The sequence below is a fragment of the Trachypithecus francoisi genome, unplaced genomic scaffold, assembly GCF_009764315.1.
Source record: "Trachypithecus francoisi isolate TF-2019V2 unplaced genomic scaffold, Tfra_2.0 Lachesis_group4, whole genome shotgun sequence".
NCBI lineage: Eukaryota > Metazoa > Chordata > Mammalia > Primates > Cercopithecidae > Trachypithecus > Trachypithecus francoisi.
The window spans coordinates 45,744,546-45,754,069 of record NW_022681469.1 but is presented as its reverse complement, the minus strand read 5'-3'; positions in this window follow the sequence as shown (position 1 = coordinate 45,754,069).

Sequence of the window (9,524 nt, the reverse complement as noted above, 5' to 3'; positions counted from 1 at the left end):
ATTTGCTGATTTCTTCACAGTAATAGAAATGTTGCTAATATGATCACCATCACCCCCAAAATACATTTCCACCCTCACCCTTGAAGAATTTGAGATGCAAGTTTCACCTATAATTGCACTGGTATAATTTTACGTTGCTCTCTGTATTACAAAAATTGTTTTAACTAGAATGAATAAACTTTGCCCCAATTCTGACTGCCGATCTCATTGTTCAATTGCAGAGTTAGATTCATACATCTACCCCTTTACTTTCTTGGCTAAATATACTTACCCTTTATTAACTGTCATAAAGTATGGTTACTATGAAATATATACACAAGTGGATTTTACTGAAATGAACTTTGAGGAATCCTGTGTAGGAACTTATTGAATGTGTTTTTCTTTTTTTTTTTTTAAATTATACTTTATGTTCTAGGGTACATGTGCGCAACATGCAGGTTTGTTACATATATATACATGTGCCATGTTGGTGTGCTACACCCATTAACTCGTCATTTACATTAGGTATATCTCCTAATGCTATCCCTCCCAGCTCCCCCGACCCCACAACAGGCCCCTGTGTGTGATGTTACCCTTCCTGTGTCCAAGTGTTCTCATTGTTCAATTCCCAGTAAGAAAATGTGGCACATATACACCATGGAATATGCAGTCATAAAAAAGGATGAGTTTGTGTCCTTTGTAAGGACATGGATGCAGCTGGAAACCGTAATTCTCAGCAAACTATCGCAAGAGCAGAAAACCAAACACCGCATGTTCTCATTGAATGTGTTTTTCAAAATCTAAGCAGCTGAAATGAGGTACACGATTTCAGGTCTCCAGTTTTTTCACTAATTTGAAATACACTGCCATTAATAAGCATAGCAAAAGGCAAAACACATGTGATACAATGTATTTTCTTAACCAAGATGGAACTCCACTGTTAACAATAAGGCAAATTATTTTGTCCTTTGAGACAAAGTCATGAGAGCAAATACTGTCATATGAGAGTCTTTGAGGGGTAAAATCTGGTAATAAGTCTAACTGAAGCTCCATATCCTAAATGGGATTAATATATAAATATCTAAGGAGTGAATTTATTTAATTAATCTTAAGCAATCCACACCTCTCCAGTCTTTACATCTGGGGCAACTTTGACTTTTAATCCCTGTCTTTTAAAAGTTTCTAATAGAACTAGATATTATCAGCATAGAGAGCAGTTGTACATCCACTATTCATAGGAATTATCTATACCTTAAGCTAATGATCTTTGGCATCTTTGTTCATAGCCCTGAAGAGGGAGTATAACCCACTAATGCATTTTTGTAGATGATCTAAAGGTAGGAGTTTCAGTGTATACTAGTTAAAACCAGAAAACTGTTGTAATTGACCTTGAAAGGTTAAAAGAATAAAGAGGAAAAAAAAGTTTAATAAAAAAAGTTTAAAAATATGAACTTCTAAAAATTAATAAAAAATAATTTGGATTATTCACATAAATATGAAATTCACAACTTGGAAAAGTATATACAGAATATTACCCATAGCTGTTTTAGATCAAGACAGAAGTTAAAGTATAATGCTCATTTTAAAACTGTACTACTTTAAATTATATCTATATGATTGTTTTTAACTTAGGAAAGCAATTAACAATAAGTTTTTTTAATATAATTGAGAAGTTAAATCTTTTATCGGTTGAAATTGACTTAATCTAATAAACCTCAGGTTATTTTTGTTCCTGATTTTTTTTACTTCCTAGAAACCAAGCCAGGGAATGGATGGTCTCTTCAAAAAACAGCACTGGGAAAACTATCTATCTACATGTAAAATAATAAAATTGGGCCTTTACCTTACACCACATATAAAAATTACTCAAAATGAATCAAAGACCTAAATATTAAGAGGCTACCACACGCTTAGAAGAAAACATAGGAGGAAGTTTCATGACATTGGATTTAGCAGATTCTTTGAATATGATATCAAAAGCATAGGTAACAAAGGAAACACTATATTACTTGGACTTGTCAAAATTAAAAACTGTTGTGAATCAAAGGGCATTTTCAGTGAGCAAAAATGCAATCCACAAATAGGAAAATATATTTGCAAATCTGACCTCTGATAAAAAATTAATATCCAGAATATATAAAGAACTACTACAACTCAAAATGAAAAAAGCAAATAACCTGATTTTAAAATGGCCAAATAACTTGAATAGACATTTCTCCAAAAAGATAAACAAATGACCAGTAAGCCCAGGAAAGATGCCAAATATCACTAATCATTAGGAAAATGAAAATCAAAACCACAATGAGATAACACTTTACACCCACTAGAACGGCGATTAAAAACAAACAAACAAACAACAACAACAACAAAAACAAAAACACACCAAAACCAGAAAATACCAAGTGTTGACAAGGATGTGGAGAAATTGAAACTCTTATGCACTGTTCATTGGGATTTAAAAGGTGTAGTTACTGTGGAAAACAGTATGGAGATTCCTCAAAAAAATTAAACAGAGAATTAACACGTGATCCAGTAAATCTACTTTTGGGTTTACATTCAAAATAATTGAAAGCAGAGACTCAAGCAGATAGCAGCTTTATTCACAACAGAAAAAAAAAGGTAGAAACGACCAAAATGTTCATCAACTGATGATTGAATAAACACAATGCCATATATTCCTACTGTGATGGTTAATTCTTTTTCTTTTTTCTTTTTTTAACCATCGACATAATCACTTTATTAGATTATAATAGTAATTAAGAGCTTTTTCAAAGTTACTAAAGAATACTGTCAATTACATATAAAATATTTTTAAGTGTTACGGTATCACATAAAGAGATAATCAATTTTTTTGTTTTTATTTTTATTTATTTTTATTTTTCTATTATACTTTAAGTTCTAGGGTACATGTGCACAATGTGAAGGTTTGTTACGTATGTATGCATGTGCCGTGTTGGTTTGCTGCACCCATTAACTCGTCACTTACATTAGGTATTTCTCCTAATGCTATCCCTCCCCCATCCCCCCACCCCACAAAAGGTCCCTGTGTGTGATGTTCCCTGCCCTGTGTCCAAGTGTTGTCATTGTTCAATTTCCACCTATGAGTGAGAACATGTGGTGTTTGGTTTTCTGTGCTTGTGATAGTTTGCTCAGAATGATGGTTTCCAACTTCATCCATGTCCCTACAAAGGACATGAATTTATCCTTTTTTATGACTACATAGTGTTCCATGGTGTATATGTGCCACATTGTCTTAATCCAGTCTGTCATTGATGGACATTTGGGTTGGTTCCAAGTCTTTGCAATTGTGAATCATGCCACAATAAACATACGTGTGTATGTGTCTTTATAGTAGCATGATTTATAATCCTTTGGGTATATACCCAGTAATGAGATTGCTGGGTCAAATGCTGTTTCTAGTTCTAGATCCTTGAGGAATCACCACACTGTCTTCCACGATGGTTGAACTAGTTTACACTCCTACCAACAGTGTAAAAGCGTTCCTATTTCTCTACATCCTGTCCAGCACCTGTTGTTTCCTGACTTTTTAATGATTGCCATTCTAACTGGTGTGAGATAATATCCCATTGTGGTTTTGATTTGGGTTTCTCTGATGACCAGTGATGAAGAGCATTTTGTTACATGTCTGTTGGTTGCATAAATGTCTTCTTTTGAAAAGTGTCTGTTCATATCCTTTGCCCACTTTTTGATGGGGTTGTTTGATTTTTTTCTTGTAAATTTGTTTAAGTTCTCTGTAGAACACTTTTTGACAAATGATGTTAATTCTATGTGTCAACTTGGAGAATGTTTGGGGATGAAATTAACATTTAAATTGGTAAACTTCGAGTCAGTAGATTGCTCTCCATAATGGGGGTTTGTCTTATCCAATCAGTTGATGTCCTGAATAAAACAAAAAGAATGATCTTCCGGAGCAAGAGGCAGTTCTCCAGCAGACTATTTTCAGAGTTCACGCATACCATCAGCTCCCCTGTCTCTCCACCTGCTGGTCTTGGGGTGGGAATGACACCATTAGCTCTTGGGTTTCAAGCATGCTGGTCCAGACTGCAGATTTTGGACCTTCCATCCTCCATAATCATGTAAGCCAATTTCTTGTAATAAATCTCTTAATATGGAAATTGATTCTGTTTCTCTGGAGAACCCTAATACACCTACAATGGAATGTAACTCAACATTAAAAAGGAATAAAGCACTGATACATGATAAAACATGAATGAACCTCAAAGACTTTATGCTAACTAAAATAAGCCAGAAACAAAGGACAAATATTTTAAGACTCTATTTATGTGAGGTACTAAGAATAGTCCGATTTACAGAGACATCAAGTGGAACAGTGTTTCTAGTCTACAAAGATTGGGGAGAAAGGGAAATTGGAAGTTATTATTTAATGTGTACAGAGTTTCAGTTTGGGAGGATGAAAAAGTTCTGGTGATGAATGGTGGAACTGATTGCACAATAATGTGAATGTACTTAATGCTGTTGTACTGTACACTTCAAAAAATGATTAAACTGGTATAGCAAGTTTTATGTTATATATATTGAAAAGCAATCAATATTATATTTCATTGACTTGCAAATACATCTAAAGCCATTTGTATGGAATCACAGAACTTAGATTTGGAAGAGATCTTAGCAGCTCTACCATTGAATCACTTGTTTTATACTTACATACTTGTTCTTCTTTCCCAAATAGACTTAGTTTCTGCTAGAATAACACTAAGATGGAAGGTCCTCCCTTCCTGTGGGAACGTGTTCCTTCATTCAAAGGAGTCTTTCAAATGGTCAGATGGTTATTCCTCAAATCTAAGCCAAATCTACCTCCCCATATCTTCCCCATGTTGTATATATTTGCAGCCCCCAAGCCAATCCCTGAGCAAGACCAAATAGCATGCAAGTGTACACCTTCCGGAATGAAAATAGCTATTGGATTCACAATGTCTTGTCTTCCCCAGTCTATAAATTCCTCATGATTTTTCAATTGTTTATCTTATGCCCAAGTTCTTACACAGGCCTTGCACTGCGGGCTCCTCATTTCCTCTCTGACCTCTTGCCTTCCTACCCATCCATTCACCCACTCTGACCGAGCCACACTGGCCCCCTTGTTCATCATGGAATACACTGGGCATGCTCCTGATTTTACCTTGGCCATGCCCTCTGAATAGAATACTCTTACCCCAGATATTTACACTGTTCCCACCCTTACCTTCTTCACTCTTTGCTCAAATGTCCCTTTTCAATGAAGCCTATTTTGGCCTCCCTGTGGAAAACGATAATCTGCCCCTACCCACTCTGAATGTTGGGGCCTTCCTACTCTACTGTATTTGGTTCCATAGCTCTTATTGCTTACTAGCATACTATATAATTAACTTATTTGAATTAACCTATCACTGTATCCCACCATCAAACATAAGCTCACAAGGGCAGGGAATTTTGTCTATTTATTCACAGATATGTCACAGATGCCTACATAGTACCTGGCCATGATATGTTTATTATCTGTCATATTTTTACATGTTTAATAAATATATGTGGAATGAAAGAATGGCTACTTTTAGACTAGTTAAGAGTGTAGGCTTGGGGCATCCAGATGCCTACATTTAAATCCTGCCTCCATTACTTCTGAGTTAGTGACGTCGAGCAAATTATTTGATTTTCAATTTGTACTTCTCTAAAGTTTATATATATACTTTTAAGTATTATTATTTTTCTTTTCACAATGCTCTATATTTTTCTTTAGAATTCTTCCTGGTAGACAAGCTGCAGAATATTGATCCACATATGCCAGTAATATGCCACCCCACACCCCACACAGTGATTTTACAGAACGCTTGTTCTGTGGGATACTACTAGATGTGGCAGCCAGAGAAAGTCATGTGGTCAAACACATTTGATAAATGCTGGAAGGAACCAAGCCAAACGGCTTTTTGTTTTTAACCCTGTAGGATTTCTCAAAGCTTTTAATACGTTAATGTACAATATAATCATCCCCAAGTTGGAGAATATAGTACACAGTGTTTCCTAAAAATAATCTTAGAAATCTACTTTTCTGCTCATGGAGCGTATCAGAGGAGTAGTGCCCTAAGAAACGTACTTTGGAAACTTCCTTCACCACCACCAAGGATAATCATGAGCAGGAGAGACATGGAAAGCTCTGGCTGAGCACCATCAACTTTTCTGTTCATCCTGTCTTTGCTTGTTTCCCAGTCCTAATGTGATATGTGTCAAAATCTTTGTTCTTGTTCCACTTATATTTAGCTGTAAAAATTCTCAAATCTCAGTTGCTATGGTTAGTGTCCTATACTTTACTTTCAGAGTTTCTTGATACTAACCTTCTTTCTGTTTTGTGTGCTCTGATAGCTCAGTATTTCACTCATTTATTTATTTATTTATTTATTTTTTTTGAGACGGAGTCTCGCTCTTGCCCGGGCTGGAGTGCAGTGGCCGGATCTCAGCTCACTGCAAGCTCTGCCTCCCGGGTTTACGCCATTCTCCTCCCTCAGCCTCCGGAGTAGCTGGGACTACAGGCGCCTGCCACCTCGCCCGGCTAGTTTTTTTGTATTTTTTAGTAGAGACGGGGTTTCACCGTGTTAGCCAGGATGGTCTCGATCTCCTGACCTCGTGATCCGCCCGTCTCGGCCTCCCAAAGTGCTGGGATTACAGGCTTGAGCCACCGCGCCCGGCCATTTCACTCATTTATAATACTGCAATGTTCAGTCTTGCTGGCATGAATCTTATTTCAAACATAAGTCAGTTGCTGCATTTACCTTTAATGACTCATGACATTCTCCTTCTTATCACCTTCCCTGCCTTCCTGCATTCATTCTAACACTGGCATCCTAATCACAAAGCACCCCATCACCTCTGGACCACTCAGTGGGCACCTGAAGTGTAAACCCCTGAGGTCATTTCAGTCACTACTAGGGAAGGGAAGGAGTGAAGTTCCAGGCTGCATGGTCTGTAAGAAAAGTCATAACAGGCCAGGCACGGTGCCTCTTGCCTATAATCTCAGCACTTCGGGAGGCTGAGGCAGTCAGATCACTTGAGTTCAGGAGTTCAAGACCAGCCTGGCCAACATGGTGAAACCCTGTCTCTACTAAAACACAAAAATTAGCTGGGCATGGTGGTGGGCACCTGTAGTCCAGCTACTCAGGAGGCTGAGGCAGGAGGAGAATCGCTTGAACCCAGGAGGCAAAGGTTGCTGCAAGCCAAGATACCCTGCTGTACTCCAGCCTGGGCAACAGAGGTGAGACTCTGTCTCAAAAAAAATCAGACCTGCAACTGAGTAGGAGCCAAAGAGAACAGGCTGTGCCTACACAGTGCTCCCAAAGGCTCTAATCAAGGGAGCTTAAGAAGGCAGGAAGAAGCTGATGTCCACCAACTGCACTCTACAGATGCAGCTGGAATACACAGTAGGTACAGGAAACAGAAGAGTGCCTGAAAATGGTCAGGCTGGTACTAGCAAAGGAAATTGTTCTGATGTTCATAAACTTTAGTATTTAAAAATAAGTTAAATGTCAAGGACTTTTAATTTTATATAGTTTCTGACCATTGTCTACAATAAGATCCTTGTATTAATATGAATCAAACGCTGACTAATTTTGCTGTAACATTGCATTCATTAATGTATATGTTAACTATCTCTTCTCTGAAATCATTGCCACTGTGTTTTCCACTCATTGAGCATCCCCGTCCTTATATCATACCCCCGGGGTTGCCAGAGTTAGCAAATAAAAATACAGGATACCCAGTTCAATTTAAATTTCTGATAACCAATGAATATATTTTAGTTGCAAGGGACATATTTAATTATATAAATTACCTTGAATTCGAGATAAATAAAACATAAATTTTAGTATAAGTATGTCCCATACAACTAAAGTTTATTTATTATTAAAAATTCAAATTTAACTGAATGTCTTGATTTTATCTGGCAACTTCACACACCTCCCAATTTTGACTATTGACTTTATCTGGGACTTTCAAACAGCAAACTGTGGCCCCAAAAGTGGACTTTCTCAAACCCTGGTAAGCCTATCTCTTTGGAACCCCCCATCTCCCATTAATCCAGAACATCAGTATCTATGTCTTAGGTATGCCAGCCAGTACACTTTTGATAGTGTTTGCACTTGGAAACAAATACTATACTCTACTCAAGATGCGACCTGAGCCAAACATAACAGGACTAACACCTTCCTCATTGCAGACTCTATTTCTGTTGAGGGGCCTAAAGGTAATGTCGGCCTATTGGTCAACTTCATCACACAAGTAGCTAACATTGATCTTCACCTAATTAATATTTCTTAAGTATTTTTTTCATATGTTCAGCTGAATGATATTTTATCCTGGTTTTCTTCTCAAAACTTACTTAATTCTGGCTCTAAATGTCTTAACTCTGTTTCAAAAGCCCATAGCAAACAAAAGCCCATAGCAACAGTTTTTACTTATCCTTTTTTGTAAAAAAAGTAGTTATTTAATCACAGATTTAATAGGTATATACAAGATCAAACCTGGGGGAATGAACATATGATAGGAGAGTTGGATCAAATTCGTGTACTCATGATAATCCATTCGGGAAGTGTATTTGTACTTTTAATTTCTGAAATTCTATGAGAATAGGTGAATCGACCCATTGGCATTGCTAGTTATCCACTTCCTGATTTCTAATCAGACTTGTTTGAGCTTGCTTTGTTAGAACTTCATGTTATCCCTGAATTTTTTTTTCAGAATTTCAAAAATGTAATTCTTTAACGTATACGTCAATCTGTGCCCATGTTTTAGGTACTTTACATGTTATCTCTTTGGATTCTCACATAACCATGGGAGGCAAGTTACACTATTTCTAATTCACAGGTGAGGGAACAGAGATCCAATGAAATCAAGTAACTTGTCCAGGTCAAGACATGTAGCGAACGTCAAAGTGCTAGAAATGGAAGAGGCAAAGACAGACATTTGCAGACTAGATGATTAGATGAAATGCTAACATCTGAAACAGCAATGGGGGCACCACCTCTGGAGAAGAGGGAAAGCCTTGGGGCCTTCCAAGGGACCACAAGGACAAGATGTTGATCTCACAGCAGCAGCTGCCTGACTGCCCAATGAACTCGTCTTCAGGCAGATTTCGAATAGATCTTTGCCACTAGGGGATAAAATAGAAGATTGTACAGGCCAAGTATGAATGAGGCTAACCTGGCATGTGGTTGTCAAATATCTGGAATATGTAAAACACAAAAGAATTTTTATAAAACAGTAAATAAAACTTAAATTTTAAAAGAAAATATAAATTTCTTCAGATGTCTGAGGAAGTTTAATTTTTTATATGCTGTTTCAAATGGTATTATAGAATTGTAGCATTGGAAAAGGATGTTAGAAATCACTATATTGGCATCATTGTTAATAGTTTATCTCTAAGTGGATAATAATTAATTTTAATTCATGACAGAATATACTCCCCATTATCAACAATTACCTTTCTATCTATACAGAGTCTCTCTCTCTCTCTCTCTCTCTCTCTCTCTCTCATCTGTCTT